This window comes from Equus przewalskii, chromosome 1, assembly GCF_037783145.1.
Source record: "Equus przewalskii isolate Varuska chromosome 1, EquPr2, whole genome shotgun sequence".
Lineage (NCBI taxonomy): Eukaryota > Metazoa > Chordata > Mammalia > Perissodactyla > Equidae > Equus > Equus przewalskii.
Genome location: NC_091831.1, coordinates 38,797,739 through 38,817,877, shown reverse-complemented (window position 1 = coordinate 38,817,877; position 20,139 = coordinate 38,797,739). Strand labels below are relative to the sequence as shown.

At 42.5% G+C, this 20,139-nt stretch overlaps 1 protein-coding gene across 4 annotated transcripts in view; it reads right to left on the bottom strand.

Moving 5' to 3' along the window:
* SLC16A12 (solute carrier family 16 member 12) overlaps positions 1-12,064 on the bottom strand; it is an 84,917-nt gene extending 72,853 nt beyond the window's left edge. The window contains exon 1 of one of the 4 annotated variants that reach the window (XM_070561654.1): positions 11,166-12,064. The gene's annotated coding sequence lies outside the window, so the exon portion shown is untranslated. Of the gene's footprint in view, positions 1-10,179; positions 10,669-11,165 lie in introns of those variants that run through there. The other 3 variants (XM_070561689.1, XM_070561646.1, XM_070561678.1) reach the window with 3 other exon arrangements.
* Between the last annotated feature and the right edge of the window lie 8,075 nt (positions 12,065-20,139).

The window sequence follows — 20,139 nt, the reverse complement described above, 5'->3', positions numbered from 1 at the left end:
ATCCAAACATCCAAACATTTCCACTCCTGTAACCAGTAAGGCAAGTTTTTCTGGAGGAAATCTCTCCACCTTGAAGATTAATAGCACAACAGAATTACGATTTCCAGCACAGACTAAGTGCTCAGAGTGACTCAGCAACAATATGTTGTACCTGATTCGTACACACATTGGTTATCCAAAATCTTAAGCACTCTACATACTGTCCTTTCCAGCATGATGGAACAGCTTTGCATCCTGGTTCTGCCTCTTAGCAGCAGTATAACCTCAGGCAAGTTGCTTAACCTCTCTGTGCTTCAACTGTCTCGTTTGTAAAATTAGGATAATAATTGCATCTTCAATGAAATTAGTGAGTTAACGTATGTAAAGTAATTTTGACAATGCTAAGAACATAGAAAGTGTCCAAAACATGTTAGTTACTATTCTATAGAGAGAATTGGGGCCATTGGATAGGATTTTCTTCCATTTCCTTTCCTTCAGCTAGTCCTCCAGTTTACTCATATCCACATGCATCCTTACCTCTTTTCTGCCTTTCTCAAAGTAAGATGTATCCTTCTATATTTAATTTCTCCAGTTAGTATCCTCGCTTCTGTTGTCTATATTTTGAATCTAGACCTTTACACGAAGTCCTCTTTAGCCTATAAATTTACTCAGGTGTCTCCCAACTTGAAATCAGGAAGGAAGAACGTGAGAGAGGAAAGAAGGGAGAAGAAGGAAAGAGAAGGGGAGAAAACTCCTTTTACTGCTACTACCACTTACTTCCTTCCCTTCGCGAACCCAGTCTACACCATCTCCTCACCCCTTTCCTCATTCCCACATCAGTGGAATGGGATTTCCCTCCTGCCTCCCTTACACACCACTCAGGCTATTTTTGACATTATCACCAATGACTCCTAATTGCCAGTGGTAACTCTGCCTTCCTTAATTAACTGACCTCTCTGTAGCATTTGGCACCATTAACCTCTCTCCCATTACTGAACTCTTTCTTCCCTGAATTTTCAAGACAGGAGTCTCTCCTATTTTCTCTGCTTCCCCACAGACCCATGCTTCTTACTTGTTTTGCTAGATGCTTCTTCCTCCGACCACTCATTATACATTGCATCATTTATTTATTCATTCAACAAACATGCTGAACACTTACCACATGTCAGGTACCATGGCAGCTGCTGGGACCAGTTAAGTAGGGACAGCTGAAGCATAACTCCAGAGGGTGCTATTCACAGGAAGACACAGCTACTCAGACACACAAATGGTGCTTTGTGAAGGTGGGCAAAAGCAGTGACACTGTAAATAAGACACAGTCCCTGGCCTCACAGTTGATCTAGTGAAAGAGATCAACACATAACTAGACAATGAGAGTAGAAACAGAAAGGTATAATCACCAAGTTGTGCTCTGGTATAAGGTGAACACACTCTAGCTATTCTCCACAGTTTTTTGATCCATTTCACACTTCACTCTTCACACATTCCCAGGTAATTACAACGAATCATGAGATTTCAATTGAGCCTATTAGTCGATGATGCCTAAATTTTGTATTGCTTGCACAGAGCATCAAATTGCCTACCAGACATCTCTACCACATGCCCTATAGGGCACCAAGCACCAAGAATATAAGTATAAATGAAGCAAAAGTCTTGCCATGAGACATTAACCCTATTTCCCATCTGTACCACTTCAACAGACCCTTAGTTCTTCACCCTCTTGGACCTTTCTTAAAGCCCCATTCAGAGGTTTGTTTTTGAAACACAAGCTAATTTTTTTACCAAACCCCTACTCCTTCCCTACTCCTCAGTTTAAAAGCCTTCAGGGACTACTCTTAGCAGATGAAGCAAAATTGAAACTCCTTAGTGTGATACATAAGACCCTAAATAAGCTAGCACCTGCCTACCCTTCTGGTCCTATGTGGCACCTAGCCACACACGGACCCTGCCAGTCAGCCAACCTAACTCCCCTGCAGAACCGTGCAGTGCTTTCAGTCCACGGTGCACTTTCCTGCCACGGTGCCTGGGTACAAATTGCCCCTGTTGCCTAGAATGCCCCTCCTCAGGTTGTTCACCTCGTGTATCCCTACATCTCTTTAACGGCTTGACCAACCTAGGCAGCGTTGTGCCTTGGGCTCTGAACTCCCATAGCGGGTGGTCACTTATGGGACTCATCACAATGCTGTGATTATTTGTCCACACATCTGTCTCCTCTAGGAGACTGTAAGCCTTTGGGTAAACACCCTGTCTATCTTCTAGGGGCCTCCGGCACCCGGCACAGTGTCTAGCACGTGCTGGGTACTCAGTAAATATCTGCCTGATGAAGAGGTAAACTCATTGAGTTATTTTAACATTGTTTAATCACAATATTTTCTTATTAGAGACTTTAAAGGTAATTAACTCTATTTCATCCAATTCAAATGTCCCTTCTCAGCTTAAAACTATAAAAAAAAAATGAAGCTTCACCTTAACATTGCTTGTATTTGCAGCCAGTTAGGTATACTCTCATGCAAGAATTTCTGAAGAGAGCAGAATGTGCCAGGATCATGCTGAGATACCGATCTGGGTGCATCAGCTACTCAATGTCATCTGAAATTTTAGTTAGACCATCTCTAATAAAATTAGAATATATGATTGCTTATATTTTATCTTTATGTGGAGGATAACTAAAGAAGTCACCCTAAAGACGTAAAAATTAGAGAAAAAAATGTGTGGGGCTTAATATTTCACATAATGACCAGTCTCTTTATCCTTGGAACACCCTATTAAGTAAAATACTTTTGCCGGTATCTTATTTATGAGCATTTATTTATTCTTTACCAGGGTACTTTGACTTTTTCTAAGAGTATTTATGAGTTTTTAAATTATATTAAGACACTGTTGCCTGGTGAGCCTTGTAACCAAATTTGCCAAACAGTCGCCCAGCGTTGAGGGCAGGGTCTGTGTCAATGAAACCAAATGAAGCTTCAGACCCGTGTGGAATGGGGGCTTAACCCCAGGCCTCATTAGGACCACACCCAGAAGCCAACAGTCACTGCTCTAGTTCCATGAAGGAGAATGAAGACATGGGGGAAATATCTGGACCTTAAAAGTCAAGAAAACACAACGCTTCTTAACAAATCATTGTATGCCAAAAATACCAAAATGGCTGTCTGCACTCCCAAATCCACTAGGCAACCACTCAAGTTTATCTTCTCATTCTGCGCCTCAATATGCATATAGAAGGAGCCCTGTGGTTCTGTGCAGGATGTAGCATTTTCACAGGAAGAGAAAACTTCCTTGGCTGGTTTCCATAGCTCGTGCTCTGCGACCCTACCAGACTACCCTACACCCTCATCCACGCACATATATACTCATGCTTCAACTCTTTTGACAGTTATGCACAAGCGTATGTAGGGATGTAAGAAATGAAAATATAAAAAGAAACTTCATTGACCAAAATGTGCATTGGATTAATGTGAGTATGGAGCGGGATACCTCACCCAGCATAGCTACTTCTCAGAATTTTATCTCTGACCTCTCTCACATCTCTCTATAAACAGTCTCCTTGGGTGATGACTTCTACACACGGAACTTAAACTGAGTCTCTATGCTGATGACTCCTAATCTGTATGACTTGCTCAGAGTGTCTAACTGTTCATTTGGCTCTCTCTCCCACAGGCACCAAGGATATAAAATTAATAGGACCAAAGTCTTCTTATGCTTCTTCAGCACAGATGCACAGTAGTAGCTAGAAACAATTAGGAGCTACCAGAATTACATAAACCACATTTGGCAAGAAAGGGGAGACAGAAACTTAGAAACATGTGACCTAGGTACAAATTTTTTTATCCAAGGACTCCTTTATTCAAATAAAATCTTACTTGGAGACCAAAAATGTGAAATCAAGAAGAGCACACCTGCTCAGGTTGTAGAAGAGACCACCAAAAGGAACCCTAACTGGAAGCAAGACATTTTTCCCCCTCCCATTGTCCCCATGCCCCATCACAGCCCCCGAGGCTCCTTGAAACCCCCAGAAATCTACAAAACACAGTTGAAAAACTACTAGTCAAGATCTGTGAAAGTACTATTTTAATACAAAAATCAAGAGTGAAAGCACAATTTTGGACAGCTAACTGGTAACAGTAGGTGAGAATTTCCATGAGCATAATAATAATACCAATTTGACTGTTATAACACCATTTTGGTTGATTTGATTACTTTGACATTGTATAGACATAAACTCAGTGAATCCCACAGGGGGAAAAATCAGTGAAAATTCATTCAACCATTGGGGAAGCTTCCCATATACTGAGTGGATGCTGTATAGAGAAATTGCAAAAAAAAAAAAAAAACAATTAAAAGAAGAAAAAGTATCATATTTAATTTGTTTCATCAGATAACGTTAAGAAGATACCACAGCAACCATTTGTTTCAACAAAATTTGTTCAGAAAAACTATAATATTATTTAGTATATTATAAATCAGTGGCTTACAACCCTGCCTGCACGTGAGATTCACCAGGGAAGATTTAAAAGCCACTGATGCCTGGTCCTATCCTAGCCCTACTGAATCAGAAATTTTGAGGGTGGGTCCTTGGCACCAATATTTTTTTTCCTTCTCCAGATGATTCCAAGGTGTACCAGGGTTGAGAACCATTGAAATGGTCTTGAGTCAGCTAACTGATGCATCACGCAGAAGCAGGCATCAACCTGGCCAAACACTTCTTCTTGACAGCAGTGATGCCTTTGAGTTTGGGCTCCCCTCATTCATGACTAGTTGATAATGATGGATGAGGTTGCTTTTCACTAGTTGTCTGGTTGACCCCTATCTGACTGAAGACGTAACACTCTATTGTCCCCTGCAGCAGATCAGACTTTGTCGCGAGTGTGGGTTTGGACGGTTTTTTGGTAGTTCCTTCATGGGCTATGAATGCAGTTGTTTTGAAGTTACAGGTTCAGAGAGCTGAAATTGCTATTTCAAGAAATACAACTGGTTGCAGTAGGAGCTGAAATATGAGCTCACTGCCATGGAAAGTATTTCACCAAAAAATGTAGAATTTCAAAAACAATACCAGTTGGTCCTCAAAATAAGTAATTACAGACTTAATCTGTAATATGTTAAATAAACCAGAAAATGGTGAATTGTGTTGAGAAATATTTTGAAAAATTATAAAATCAACAAATGCTTAAGTCTTGGTGTAGTTAAGATTTTATGCTGTTACCTTGTTTACATATATGAACCAGGGAGCCATAAGACAGTTTGCAGGGGAAAGGGTTGAATTTTTATGGTGATTTAGAAACTTGAAAAGTAGGTTCAGTCTCCTCTAGAATCTTAAGTGACTAATAGTACATCCATAAGAGAGGCTCATAAACATGGACTTTCTTTCCAGATGCAAGAGATGAGCTATTTTCAGGATACACTGGGCATCTAAGAGATTGTAACACTAAAATCTCTCTGGACTGAGGCAAGCAGAAGTCAGCAAAAGCAGAGTCAAAAAGTTGATACATCACATTTCGAACATTTTCTCTCAACTCTAGTCACATAAATAAAAGTTAAATCATTCACTAACCTTTGGCTGTTAGGTCAGGATTGAAGTTCTGTGTTGCCTTTTTTGGCTGAATTGCGCCTAGATTTCCTGCCTCCATTTCTTAAAAGCATTTGTCCCTTAAAGGCCTTTGTGAAAACACATGGGTGCAAAATCTTTCTAGATTTTTTTACTATAGTTTTCCAGTCTTTCATAATTGTCAATTCCACACCTAAGTAGTAGTAACTCGTTTGTTGATGTTGCTTTTTGTTTTAGCTTTATAGGTTTTTTTGTGATTGAGATAAAATTCACTATGTTAATATTTTTAAGTGGTACAATTCAGTGATTTTTAGTACTTACATGATGTTAGAAAACCATCACCACTATGTAATTCTAGAACATAGCCATCTCTCCAAAAAGAAGCGCTGTACCCATTATCAGTCACTATCAAGTCCCTCCACCCCCATTACCTGGCAATCTACTTTTTGCCTCTATAGATTTGCCTATGGTGGATATTTCATATAAATGGAATCATACAATGTATGGTCTTTTGTGTCTGGCTTCTTTCACTTGGTGTAATGTTTCATGGTCCATCCATGTGCTGATATTGTTTTTAAAATGGCTTACTTTTATGGGCCTATTTGGCAATCAACTTAGTTTTCATAGAAATAGCATTCTTTGGTATTTGCATTACATCAGTTTATGTAATATTTAATTAAATTGCAAAATTACAATAGCAAGTTCTACAGGTATAAACAAGACTATGACCAAACACTACTGTAAGTGTGCACATGAGCTGATCAAAGCAAAGTACATCAGCTTACTGTCAGGATGGCTATTTGCCACAGTGGTCTCGGTGCTCTGAGCAAAAACCAGTACGTGTTTCAGAGGGAAAGGAGAGCACTGGTCAATCCAATGTGTTGTTTTAGTGTTGGTCAGTACTCCATTAACCAGGATGGAGGGGGAAACAAGCAGAGGGTGTAGGGGTGATACACCAGCACAGGCTCAAGTGGCCCCCAAAAGGAAGTCTTCTATACATCTTCAAAAAGGAGCAAGGATGTACTCCCATAAAGACAGGTATTCCCTTCTGCTTCTATAACCCTTCACCATCCTACCCATCTCTCGACGAGCAGCTCAAACGAGTCCCTGTCTATAAAGTCTCCCCTAAGCCTTGACTCCTCACAGTGCCTGTATGCTCTCTCCCCTTCCTTTTAATTTTCCAAGTACTTCTCTCTCTCTTAAGGTGGTTACAAATGGTATTATAGCTAGTCATACAAAGTCTTTTCTTCCATACCAGGCTGTACCCTGCTTCGGAGGTAGATTCTGTATCTTTATATCCCCTACTACCACCAGCATGGGAAAAGAGGTGCTCAAAATAGAAACTTTATACAGATCTTTAACAAAATGTATAAGTTCAACAAGTATTTATTAAGTAAATAATGAATAAGCACATTAATGAAATAATTAATAGTGTGTAACTTCCTCCCTGGCCACAGCAACTCATCCCATTCATGGATGTGCAGCCCAAGGAGGGACGAGGATGCGATGGGGCAGAGCGGCCGGCAAACGAAGACAATCAACTACTCTGGGTGTCTGGCAGCCCTCAGAAATCGTGACTCTCCTCCAAGTGTTTAACAGAGACAACTTTCAAATAGGACACCGTCAGATAATGACACTTCCTGATGTCCTTTGATGTAGAACAAATTAAAAACAGAGACAGAGAGAAATTCTGTGTACTTGAAATGTCCCAACATCGTCAAGCGTGGATTTGATTTTCCTCAATTAAATTATTATACCACTTTAATGGGTTAGTTTTTAGATATACTAGAATGGAACTCATAAGAAAATAGCTTCCAAATTGGTGATTTTTAAAAGCAAAGCAATTGGTTAGGTAAGGAATGCATAAACAACCCCCAAAGCTGCACTGAATACTTTTTTTTGGCTGTATATGACTGAAAAACTGCCAAGTTCATTTCGATAAGCCTTTGTTAAAAACAATAAACATGCCTGAGCTTGCAAACCAGGCCGTTTTGAAGAAAAAGCAATTGAGAGAATTAGAAAATGCTTAAAACTGCAATGTCTGATTAAAAACAACTTCCCTGGTAACGGATTTACCAATAAGTCACAACACTCTGCTGCCTATGAATACGGAGGGAAGTGAGGGACAAAAATATAAAGGGAGACAAAATAAAAGTAGAACACCAGCTTTATAAATAAAGAAGAAGGTACACCTTACAAACTAATACAGTTACCATCTGCAACACTAACATGGGAACACTAACACTATTGGGAAAACTAATCTTGCCGTGCTTCACCAAGTTTAACATCACCACGATGATGTCCCTGCACTGAAAGAAATGTACTTTCAGGGACTCCAAATGAACATACATGAGATAACCAAACGTGGGAACCGCTATTCACATAGAGTAGAATGTCAGTTCCTGAAAGTCAACGTAACTTCACCTCAATGTGCTTGTTCGTCTTTGGTGACTATAGAATCAACAGAATCGTGAGATTGGAAGGAAGACAGTTTGGAACATTTATGTCCGTTTCCCTGCTTTAGGCAAAATTGAAATTCTCTTCTATCTGCCAAACAAAATCCTGGAAAAAATTCTAATGAATGAATGGTGACTTGAGCTCCATAGGATAAAGTTCGTTGCTTCGTTCATTGACATATGCCAAATGCCCAGAACAGCACTGAGCACATAGCAGGCACTCAATCAATAGCTGTTAAATTGAACTAAACTGAAAACCAGGCAACACAATGCTAAAATAAAAATAAATAAAATAAGTCAGTTTAAAATTCCTTTCTCAGCTCTGTTAGAGATCATGGTATTAATCACAGCAAACAAACGGCCATCAGATAAGCCACTTCCCTCAAGTCGGCTCCACAGTTACAAACCACACCTTTAACTCTAACAGGTTGTCACCATAGGGGGCTGAGAATCAGAAGAGACTCCAAGGAGCGATGGGGGTAAATTTAGTCCCATCTGTTTTGATTACTTTTCTTCTTCTGGAAGTTCACCCGGGATGTATCTGCATATTCATTTTCATATAAGAAGAAAGTAAGATATTATTTAAAATTAAGTGTTTGTATATTTTTTAATTGTGCTACAAAGGCAGTTGACTAAATCAACCTCTCTCATCTAATTCAGAATCCTGCCAGTTAAAAAAGAGAGAGAGAGAGATAAAAAATACGAACAGGAAAATGATACGACTAGGTGATTCTAGTCGTATCATTTTTGTTCAAAATGCCTGGAGGTAACATGCCTTGAAAACTGAATTAAGTGGGATGGACAAGGCCTGGATTCTGGTGTCGATTCCATCACCAACTGACAGTCTGAGCTTAGTCAATCCTTGCCAAGTGGAACCTGAGCTTCCTGGGCTGTAAAGTGAAGGGTTTGAATAGAGGATCCCTAAAAGCCTTTTCAATTTTCAAGATCCTGTGATTATAAGTGATCAATTCCAGTCACTTAATTACTACTCCTTACTTCCACCCTTTCTTTCCTCAACAGACATATGTTGGGCACCTTGGGAGGGTCAGGCACCATTAGCCTAGATTGCCATGACATTTTAGGGGGTGAGGGGGGAGACAAACCATGCAGGAGTAGTTGATGATTTTTAAAAGCTAATGATCTCGGATATCTGTGGAGAGAGTGTGTTTCTGAATTTGGCAGACCTGAAAACTTCCTCCTGGGTTAAGCTGGCTGCACCACGGCAGTGCCCAGCTCTCAGCAAAGAAATAGGTAGGATGAGCCGATTAGGGTCCTTTCAAAACAGAAGAGTTTAACCGGCATCCTGGCAGGTCCTATCCAACACAACATTAAAAAAAGAAGAAAAAGAAAAAGTTCTAAAAGGTCCAGAATGCTGAGCTGTGAAAACAGAAGGCTAACCAAATAGTCCCAGCACTTAACTGGAATCGTGCTTTAAAATTTTGCTGCGAACACTTTTCCCCGAGTCCACACTACAGGTCACTGCTCTTCTTTGAGGAAAGAAGCAACTGAGAAATTAAGTTCAATCAAGTGAAGGTTTTGCAGGCTGGTGTGTTTTCAGTACACCACACACTAGAAATAAATATTATTAGCTGAGGCAGAGGGGAGATTAAAAAAAAAAAAAAAAGATACACTGAAAGCGGAGAATGCAGAAGAAAGGCGGTCTCCGTCGCATCGAGAAGTCTGCATTTGGAAACCACAAGAAATGAGGATCAAAGCCGCTCCTCTCCAGCCACCTGCCCAGAAACCATGGGCGCGCCGGCACAATTCTGACAGGGCAAGTGGGCACGTGTCTCTCTCCTAACCAAACAGGCGCTCCGAGAGACCCGGCTAGGGTCACCCGCTCACAGCGACCTGCTGGGCGCTGGGGCAGCGGGGAGCGAATGGAGAGTCCTCCGCCAGCTCCACGAAGCCCAGCTCTAGCGCTCCGCCGCCCAGCGGCGAAGGATGCCTGGGTCACCTGAGCCACCGCGCCCTCGGCACAGCCGAGCCCGGGAGCGGGAAGATGGTGAGCCAACGGGACTCCCCGGCCCTCGCGGTGGGGATCTAGGCGCCAGAGCCGCCCGCGGGAGACTGCGCCCGGGCAGCCCAGCGGGGCCAGGCTCCAGCGCTCCGCAGCCCGCCCAGAGCGCGCAGACATCCCCCTCTTCCGCCCGACCCCCTGCCACGCCCGTGCCCAGCCCGGGCCCGCCGCGTCCTCACCTCGCGTGGACCGCTGCAGCCCGGGCAGTGGCTCGCGGACATGCCCCGGGGCGCACCCACCGTGCCGCGTCCCTGCTCGGTGGCCCCTTCCCGGGCCCCAAGCGCCGCGGTCCCCGCGTCCTAGGGGCGGGGAGAGCACCGGGCGGAGACGCCGACCAGACTGGGACCGGGGGCCCCGCGGGCAGCGTGGGAGGAGTAGCGTCGCGGGGAAAATCCCAGTGCCCGACCCCGAAATGCACTGGCAAGTTCAGCGCCCCCAGCTCTGCCGTGGACTCTGCCGGCGGGCGAAGGGGATTTATCCCTGGGATCCGCTCTACGTGCTGCGACTTGGCGAGGGGTGAGGGGCGAGCGGAAGGAGGGACGACTCGCGCTTATGTAATGGATCGGCCCGCTGTGTCCCGAGCCAGCTTGCTCCAGGACTGCCCGACCCTCCCCGGAACAGCCGTGCATGCCCCTGACCTAGGCAAGCAGAGGGGGTGCGGTGTTCTCAAAAAGAACTTTTCCCTGTAGGCTCAAAGAGCAAGATCTGGAGAAGGAATGCAAAGACTCCCTTAGGCGTATCTGGAAGGGATCTGTCAGCCAGCCCTTCTCATTTCACAGCGCAGGAAACTGAGGCCCCAAACTGTTAGTTAAAAGCGTTGTCTCTTGGAGTTAGATGGACCTGGACTCAACTCTCCCGAAAAGCTCGTGACCTTGGGCAAGTTACTTAAGTCTCTGAGCCTCAATTTCTTCATCTGTAAAGCGAGAAGAATAATAGTGTCCACTTCATGTGGTTGCTGGAAGGACAAAATGAATGAGGTGCGGGCGTCCGGTACGTAACACGCCCCCGGTAAACGTTACTGCTGATTGTGCTAAGGTTCACCCAACTCCTCGAATGTTCCTTAAAGTCCGCTGTGTCACTGTCCTGGAGAAGGAGCTGCCCGAGTCTGCCAAGAGATACCCGCAGTAAGGCAGGTTCCAGGCGAACCTTCCTGTAAATTACTCACCCTGTCAGAAGCGAGTTCTCCGAACTGACAAGGACTGATTCCAACTTCTTAAGGTTTACATCCTTGCTGCTCAACAGCGTCGTCACCGTCTGGGAGCTTGCTAGAAATGCGAAATCTCAGCCCCAACCCCCGATCCTCTAAATCATAATTTGCATTTTAACAAGAATCCCTAGGTGACAGTGAGTTGTACATCAAAGTTTCAAAATGAGTTCAACTTTTTGGAAAATTTGAGAAGGGAGCTAGATAAGTTACCAAGCAGGGGCCACATAATACCTTAGGGTATTTTTTTAAATAGACTAGTGAAGTCCTTCCTCATTTTACCCTCCGGCTATTTTGTGTCTTTCCCTCCCTCGGTTTCCTGCTCTTTACCTATAAATCTGGATTTAAGTCCTATTTTCACATGCAAAAAACCCTGGGTTACATCTAAGTAATGATTAGTGAATCTATATCTAAAACACACATAAAAATTAGCAAATACACCTGTAAAAGAATTCATTAGCATTGAAAATGGGCTTATAAAGGTAGAGGCAGCGATGACCCCTGAGCTCTCAGCCGTGAAGGTCCTTAGGTTAAAGGCTTGAATGCTTTTGCATTTCAGAAAAATACTTCTCTTAGTTAAACATTGTTTTGGGTGACAAATTAGCCCATTCTCCGGTTAAATAACATAGGACAATCAGTTCTTTGAAAAAGTTTTGGAGAATAGACAGAAATCTCGCAGGCTTCCTTCCCTCTAAGTCACCACGTATAGGGGCTCTAGCAAAGCCCAAAGCAAATATTTTGTTTACGTCATTAAATGATGTGTGTTTGGGTTTTGTTTTGATTCTTAGAGTGTTCAGATTTGGTTTGCCTGATTCTGTCTCCGGCAGAATGATTTTCGCCTTTGAGAGTTGAGTAATTGTGGATTGTTGATGCTGATGACGTGGCTAATGCTGATAGGCAGTGCCTGATGTGGAAAGGTCACTTCCGTCTGCCTACCTCTTGGGGCTCCGGTTCAAGGCTGTTGAACAAGCTGATGCCATGAGGGTGGGCAGTGTGGAGGTGGAATAGGGGAAGATGGGTAGGGGAAAGGAATCTCCTTTCTCTGACGTTGGAGGGTTGGGAGGGCTGAGTTGGAGGAGGAAAAAGCCTTCTGCTTGCCCTAGAATCCAACCAGGAGGAAAGAAAAAAAATGCAGGATTTCTTCTAAATAGCTCTATCCAGTAGAACTTTCTGCAGTGGTGGAAATGTTCTATGTTCGTGCAGTCTGATACAGCTGTGTAATGTGGCTATTTTAATTCGATTTTTTTTTTTGAGGAAGATTAGCCCTGAGCTAACACCTGCCGCCAATCCTTCTCTTTTTTGATGAGGAAGGCTGGCCTTGAACTAACATCAGTGCCCATCTGCCTCTACTTTATATGTGGGACACCTACCACAGCATGGCTTGCCAAGCAGTCCTGTGTCCGCACCCGCGATCCGAACCGGCAAACCCTGGGCCACCGAATCGGAACGCGCGAACTTAACTGCTGCGTCACCGGGCCCGTCCTGTGCTATTGTTTTTTAGTCTGTTGCAATCACCACATTTCATGTGCTCCATACCAACTTGTAGCTAGTAGGTTCATCACAGAAAGTTCTATTGAACAGTGGTACTTAAAGGCCAGGATTTTGGTGAGGAGATAAGCCCAGATATTCTAGCTTCTCCAAATCGTAGTCAGAACCTCATCTCTCCTAATATGGGTGGAGGAATGATAATTAAATCTAGGTCACTGAGTTCTCTGAGAATCAAAATGGGATAACCCAGAGAATGTGCGGTATGCAATGCCTTGCACATAGTAAATGCACAAAGAATCTTAACCAGTATTAATACTAATAGTCGTTTTACATTTATAAGCTGGGGGGACATGGTGCTAAACTTGCATCACTATTAGTTAAATAGCCTTATACTGATGTGGTCAGCTGCTCTTGGTACCTCAACTACTGTTTATAGCTGTGCCCGAGGCCCCTCCCTTCGCCCCTTCCTCCTCATTCAGAGCTGGGCACCACCTGTGCTATTCTGGCTGGTGCTAACGTTCACCCAACTCCTCAAATGTTCCTTAGAGTCCGCTGCCTCACCGTCCTGGAGAAGGAGCTGCCCGAGTCCGCCAAGCATACTTGGTCAAATCCCTACCACTTATATCCAATAAATATCAAGTGTGTTAACTGAAACCACATAGCACCATGGTTCAGGGTAATCAATTTTCAGAGGAGATTCTCAGAAGCGTGCCACCTTAGGTACATCCATTATGGAAAGAATTGTTTGTTCCCGTTATTTGGTCAAACAAGGATGTGTGGACTCAGCGGAGAGAAATGAGAACATTGGCTCCAGATAAGTAATATTCGGGGTGCCCACGTCAGACCGGAAGCTACCAGAAGGATGGGGGTTTGGGATGGAAACTTGAGGCTTTTGCCTACATACAATTTGAAAGTTTATTTTCATGACTAACAAAGATTCTAAGGATAACTACCAACAGCATAAAAAAGACGCAAGTATTTTACGCTGTCAGTTATACAAATTAGGGCAATACATAGAATGGGAAATAGTGAAATTCTTCCCTGCACACAGAGATACATAGATTTCTGAATAACCTCAGACTCCTGTCCTTCTGACTTCGTAAGATCACATCCTGTGGGCACCTTGCAGATCCCACTTTTATTGTTTTCCTTAGTTTCTTTTTCATCATTTTACTTCTTAGGAACATTTTCTTAGAATTCAGCACCTATTTCTCTATCTCCTTTCTTAGCCCTTATCCCAAACCCCCTTTGTCGTGACTGTGGCTAACACCTGCCTGTCAGAAGCAGTGCGTTCCCATTTCTGACCTCTCTCTGAACTCCAATTCTTGTCACCAGACCTCCAGTGGATATTGTCTCTTAAATGCTCCCCACTCATCACTTCAAATGCTCACCTATCAGGAACTGAAGCTATCATTATAATCTACCCTTAACTCCCTCAAAACTTTCTAGTTTCTTCTCTCTGACATCACTGCCTTGGTATCTGGTGCTAAAATTCTCTCATTTACTGTGAGTTGAAGCCATGGAATCATTTTAACCCATTTTCCTTCTTCATGGAGTCATGGTATAACTGAAAGACATCGAATTTGAAATTAGAAGACCAAAGTAAAAATCCCATTTTTGCTACTTTGTAGCAGTATGATCTTAGTAAATTTCTTAACCTTCCTAAGCCTCAAGTTTCTCATCTATAAAATTAGGTCAGGGGCCAGCCCAGTGGCACAGCGGTTAAGTTTGCACGTTCCACTTCTCGGCTGCCCAGGGTTCGCCTATTCCGATCCCAGGTGTGGACATGGCACCACTTGGCATGCCATGCTGTGGTAGGCGGCCCATGTATAAAAGTAGAGGAAGATGGGCATGGATGTTAGCTCAGAGCCAGTCTTCCTCAGCAAAAAGAGGAGGATTCGCAGTGGTTAGCTCAGGGCTGATCTTCCTCAAAAAAAAAAAAAAAAATTAGGTCAATAGTACCATTCAAAAAATATGGCTTGAGCAGGTACTTATCTCAGCCTCTTGCTAATTAGATCAGACTCTCACCCTCCTCTCTAAAGACGTTTTGGACCTGATAATTCTTTGTTGTGGGGCTGCCTTGTGCATTGGAAGATGTTTAGCAGCATCCTTGATCTTACTACCCATTAGATGCCAGTAGTAACCCTCCTAGTCATGACAATCACAATTGTCTTCAGACATTGCCAAATGTCCCCTGACTGGGGGCAAAATCATCCCCTGTTGAGAACCACTGGGTTAGAGGAATTCTGGGAAGAGCAGTAGTGCCTTCCTTTCTGAGTCTCCAAGGATTGCATGAGATGAAGAATATGAAAGTGGCTGCACAGCGCTTGACCAGGTCAACATTTGCAGAATGTGGATGTCAACTCATTCTTGAAGCTCTGTCAGTTGAGGTGTTCTCTGAAGATCACATTGAAAAACATTTTTAGAAAAAAAATGAGTTTACATTGTATTGTCCTGAATTATTCTTATATCCTAGCCAATATTGTTTTTTAATTTAAGCAACAATAAAACAAATTTCTTATATTACATTTTTTTAATAATTTTGCTCTCTCCCTATCTATTCTTACTGCTCTCCAGACTCATATCTTCTCCTGCATGGATCACTAGAATTTCCATTGCTTGAGTACTCCCTTAGTCCTGCCAATCTATCCAACTAGCCCTGCATGCTATGTATGCCTTACATTCTTTCTACCGGAAGCTCTAGTAGTTCCTGTTTCCCCTGTTTACTTTCATGGAAAGGGGACTCCTCTGCTGGTTGGCTGAAGTTTTCTTCCATCCAGCCTTCCTATCCGCCATTCCTGATCATGTTCCCTAACGCTAACTGTCATCCCCATCATAGCCTCCTTCTCATTGTTCTATGAGGTCATCATCCACATTCCTGCCACAGTTCTTTCACGCACACTCTTTCCCATACTTAGACTCCTCTCCTCTCTCTCTTCTGCCTTTGTAGACTTGATAACATCCTTCAAGGCCCAACTCAAATCCCACCTTCTACTAATGTTTATAACTTCCTTTGAAAGGCATCACAAATGTAAGCTGGGTTAATGGTGAGACGGAGAGATGGAGAGTTAGGTGACCAGTTTAGTAAAATGTTAATCTAGGACCTAGGAAGCAGTATATAGATTCACTGTATAATTTTTTCAATTTTTCCTATGTTTGAAAATTGTCATAATAAAATAAAAATAAGTGAGATAGAATAAAACAAGCATATAAAAGCCTTCCTACCCAACTTTGGCCCATAGTGGTTAAGAATCCAGGCTTTGCTATCACGCCGATCTGGGTTCAAGGCCAATTTCACCTCTTGCTTGCTGGGTGACCTTGGGCAGGTTACAAAACAACTCAAAACTTCAGTTTCTTTGTTTAGAAATGAGCTCAATAACACCTTCCTTGTGGGACTATTGTGAAAGTTAAATGAAACATATACTTGTGAAAAGCATGGAATAGTAGCTGACACATAGTAGGTACTTAATAAATGTTAGCAGAATTATTCACAATAGCAAAGATATGGAAATAACCTAAGTGTCCACTGATGGATGACTGGATAAAGAGAATGTTGTTCAGTCATATGGGGCCGGCCCAGTGGCACAGTGGTTAAGCGTGGACATTCCGCTTTGGCAGCCCAGGGTTCTCTGGTTCAGATCCCAGGTGCAGACATGGCACTGCTCAGCAAGCCATGCTGTGGTAGGCGTCCCACATATAAAGTGGAGGAGGATGGGCACGGATGTTAGCTCAGGGCCAGTCTTCCTCAGCAAAAAGAGGAGGATTGGCAGTAGATGTTAGCTCAGGGCTAATCTTCCTCAAAAAAAAAGAAAGAATGCTATTCAGCCATAAAAAAGAAGGAAATCCTGCCACTTGCAACAACATGGATGAACCTGGAGGACATTATGCAGTGTAAAATAAGCCAGACACAGAAAAACAAATACTGTATGATCTCACTTTTATGTGGAATCTAAAAAATTCAAACCCACAGGAACAGAGAGCTGAACAGTGGTTGTCAGGGGCTGGGTGGTGGGGGAAATGAGGAGGTGTTGGTCACAGGATATAAACTTTTAGTTATAAGATGAGTACGTTCTGGGGACCTAATGTACAGCATGGTGACTACAGTTAATAGTACCGTACTGTGTATTGAAATTTGCTAAGAGAGTGCATCTTAAGTGTTCTCACCACACACACAAAAAATGTAACTAACTATGTGAGGTGATGGATGTTTTAATTAGCTTGATTGTGGTCATCATTTCACAATGTATACGTATATGAAATCATCACATTGTATATCTGAAATATATTCAATTTTTATTTGTCAATTATACCTCTAGAAAGCTGGGGGAAAAATTTAAAACAAAATAAATGTTAGCTGAAAATAAAAAAATACAAACAGACCTCCCTTGACTACATAGAGTGTAGTGCCATTTGACGGCAGGAATCTTCTCTGTCTCATTTACTATTCCCCTAATGCTGAGAGAGTAGGAACTTCAGTAAATCTTTGCAGAATAAGTAAACGTTAGTTATGCATTACCTTTGTTGTTCATCTCTGTTGTTCCTCCTCTCGTAGATTCATTCAGTTAGTATTTGTGAAGCATTTACTCTGAACAAGGCAGCAACCGTGGGCAGGACCATGATGGCTCTACAGCTCACCCAGTAGAGCTCAGAGCAACTGTGCAGTCTGAGAGTTCTCTGACCAAGCCAATTCACCTCCTGAGAACACATCTGAGATAGAAATGCGTGTTTACATGGAGAATGCGAAAGACAGAAAAGCTACTGGTTTTGTTACCCAATCAGATACAGAGTATGAAAAAAAGGAGGTAAGAAATCCCCCATGATCTGACCCACAGATTATGTGACCTACCCTTTCTTGACCCGATCGGATCAGCACAGTAGGTCGTACTGATTTTAATAACATTGGGCCTCACTTCCCAGTTAGTTTATTCAAAATCTTTCAAATTACTGCTCCAAATCTTATGTCTTTTTTTTCTGAAGTAGGTGTTTGGTTTTAGCATTTTGTTTCTCCAAATTAAATTTAAATAAAATGATTTAATTTCCATAATATTAAGAGATGGTTTACACCTCTTTTCCTTCTCTGAACCTCTGGAAGGAGAGTTGTAAGGAATTTATTGATGTTTGTTGAGTTTCCATAAAGTCCCAGGCCCCGTGCGTAAATTTCTTTCAATTCTCACAGTACCTATTTTCCAGTTGAGGAAAAATGGCTTAGAGTGGTTAAATGAATTGCCCAATATTGTGTGACTCGAAAACAGTGCTGGTATATAAAACCAGGTCTGTCTAACTCTGGGGTAGATTGATTACAAAAACAGCTAGGATTCTCTCCACCTCTGTTTCCATATCCTTTGCAATGTGAATTTGTAGCTCCTCAAAGAACTGAGGCCTATTTCCCTGCCCCTTGAATCAGGGCTAGTCCCGTAATTGTTTTAGCCAGTGGAGAAGAGGAATACTGGTGGACCAATTCTGAGTCTAGCCCTTAAGGAATCGTGCCCCCATCCGGCTCTTTCTGAGAAGTCTGTATCACCATGAGAAAAAGCCTGGGCTAGCCTGCTGGAAGATGAGAAAACACGGGGGGCTGAGCTCAGTCAGCTCAGTCACCCCAGCCAAGGCCCCAGATACCAGGAGAGCCAAGCCAAGATCCGCAAAGCTGGCTACTCTCCTCACAGCAGGCTTCAGATGCACGAGTGAGCCCACCGAGACCAGCTCAGATCAGCACAACTGCCTAGCCAGCCTACACACTCATGCACAAAAATAAAGGTTTACTGTTGTAGCCACTGAGGTGCTGTGGTTGTTTGTCATGTGGCATTATTTAACCAAGAGATAACTAATATAAATTCACAATGCCTGCAGATCTTGTATATGCCTTCTACTAGTGTAAAGAGAATGGTTTTTGCAAACACATCTATCAAGTCTTTTTTCCTCTGTTTTTATCATACTATTATGTTCTTTTCAATTACTCAAGAGAAAAAAACATGTTGTGAGCAATATATTAGAAGAGAAAAGGAATTAATTTTAATAGGCCAATTTAATGAGTGACTACATTCCAAACTGAACTACAGTGCATGTCTTTCCTTCATTTCTGTCATCAGACAGATCCAACACAAACAAATCAACCAGGAGTTTTGAGTGTCTAGTCTGTACAGGCACTATGCACAGTACAAAGGTCTTTTAAGACATGGTTCCTGTCTTCAAGGAATTTATAATCTAATTGAAATATAAGTAGCCATGCAAATGACAGAAGTTTATAAGTATAAAAGATTTCAAGAACATCTTCACCACAACCTTACATTTCCAGAAGAAAAGGTGCATGATCATTTTGATGAAGTCAACACTTGCTAGGAGAATAGAGAGGAGAAGCAGAAAGCTTAGGAGAGAAGGTGCGTAGGTGAAGGCTGACCTTACAGGTAGGGGTGGAACTCCTTCTTGGAGGATTTCAATAAGGAGATAAGAAGACTTTCTGGGAAGGTGAAACTACAGGTAATAATATTAGCAGGGGGAAAGTGCAAGGTGTATTTGGCAGTGAGTAAATAAGTCATTTTGATGAAAACAGAAAATCAATAGGACAAAGTGACTGATTAGACATGGAGTGGAAGAGACATGGGAAGCACGTGTGTCTCCAGCCAGGAGGATGGTGATCATTAACAGAGAGAAAAGTTAAGAGGTAGCAGCTGGTGAACTATTCAATATTAGACACGTGGAGCTTGAGATGGGAGTGAAATACCCAGCAGGCTGTTGGAAATTCAGGTCAGGGAACAAGGGAAAAGGTCAATGTCAGAGACATAGCTTGAAAAATCTTCCATGCTACAGAGCTGAGATGAACCAGAGCAGAAGGGCAAGGACTGGACCTCGGGGAATGCCGGCAATGTCTAGTAGGTGAGATAAGAAAGATGCACAGCTGACTACTAAGCAGGATGTAGCAAGCGCCACGTGAGTCACCTAAGCATGATAACCATTCAGAGAAGGGAGAGAGGTTTACAACAGCAGAGCGGAAACATTCTCTTTCAAGAGAAGAATGAGTGATAATGAGCAGGACCTGCTCACAGTAGGACCAGGCGGCTTCTATAAGTCATTGAAGGGATGCATGGTTCCAGCTGGACAGCTCACCTGCTAAGAACAGAAACACAGTGGAGACTGATTAAACTTATTTGCAAAAGAAAATAAGCCGGCTTTGTTTGCAGCTGATTTACCCTTTTTGACTCCCTGTGTTGATCTTTGTAATGGTTTAATTAGCAAGTTTCTGCTGCGTCTTTGTTCATTTTGATAAATTCAGAAAGTGCAAATTGAAGAAACTATTTGATGAGGATAAAGTCAATCCAAATAAATAAAGCCTCAAGGTAAACAAACAATGGCCAAATCTTTTATTTCCGTAGAGTGTGAAGAATAAAAAAGCACAACATGAAAGAAAAAAACTCTACAATGTTTTTTATAAAAAAATAAGTTCGCAAAAAGT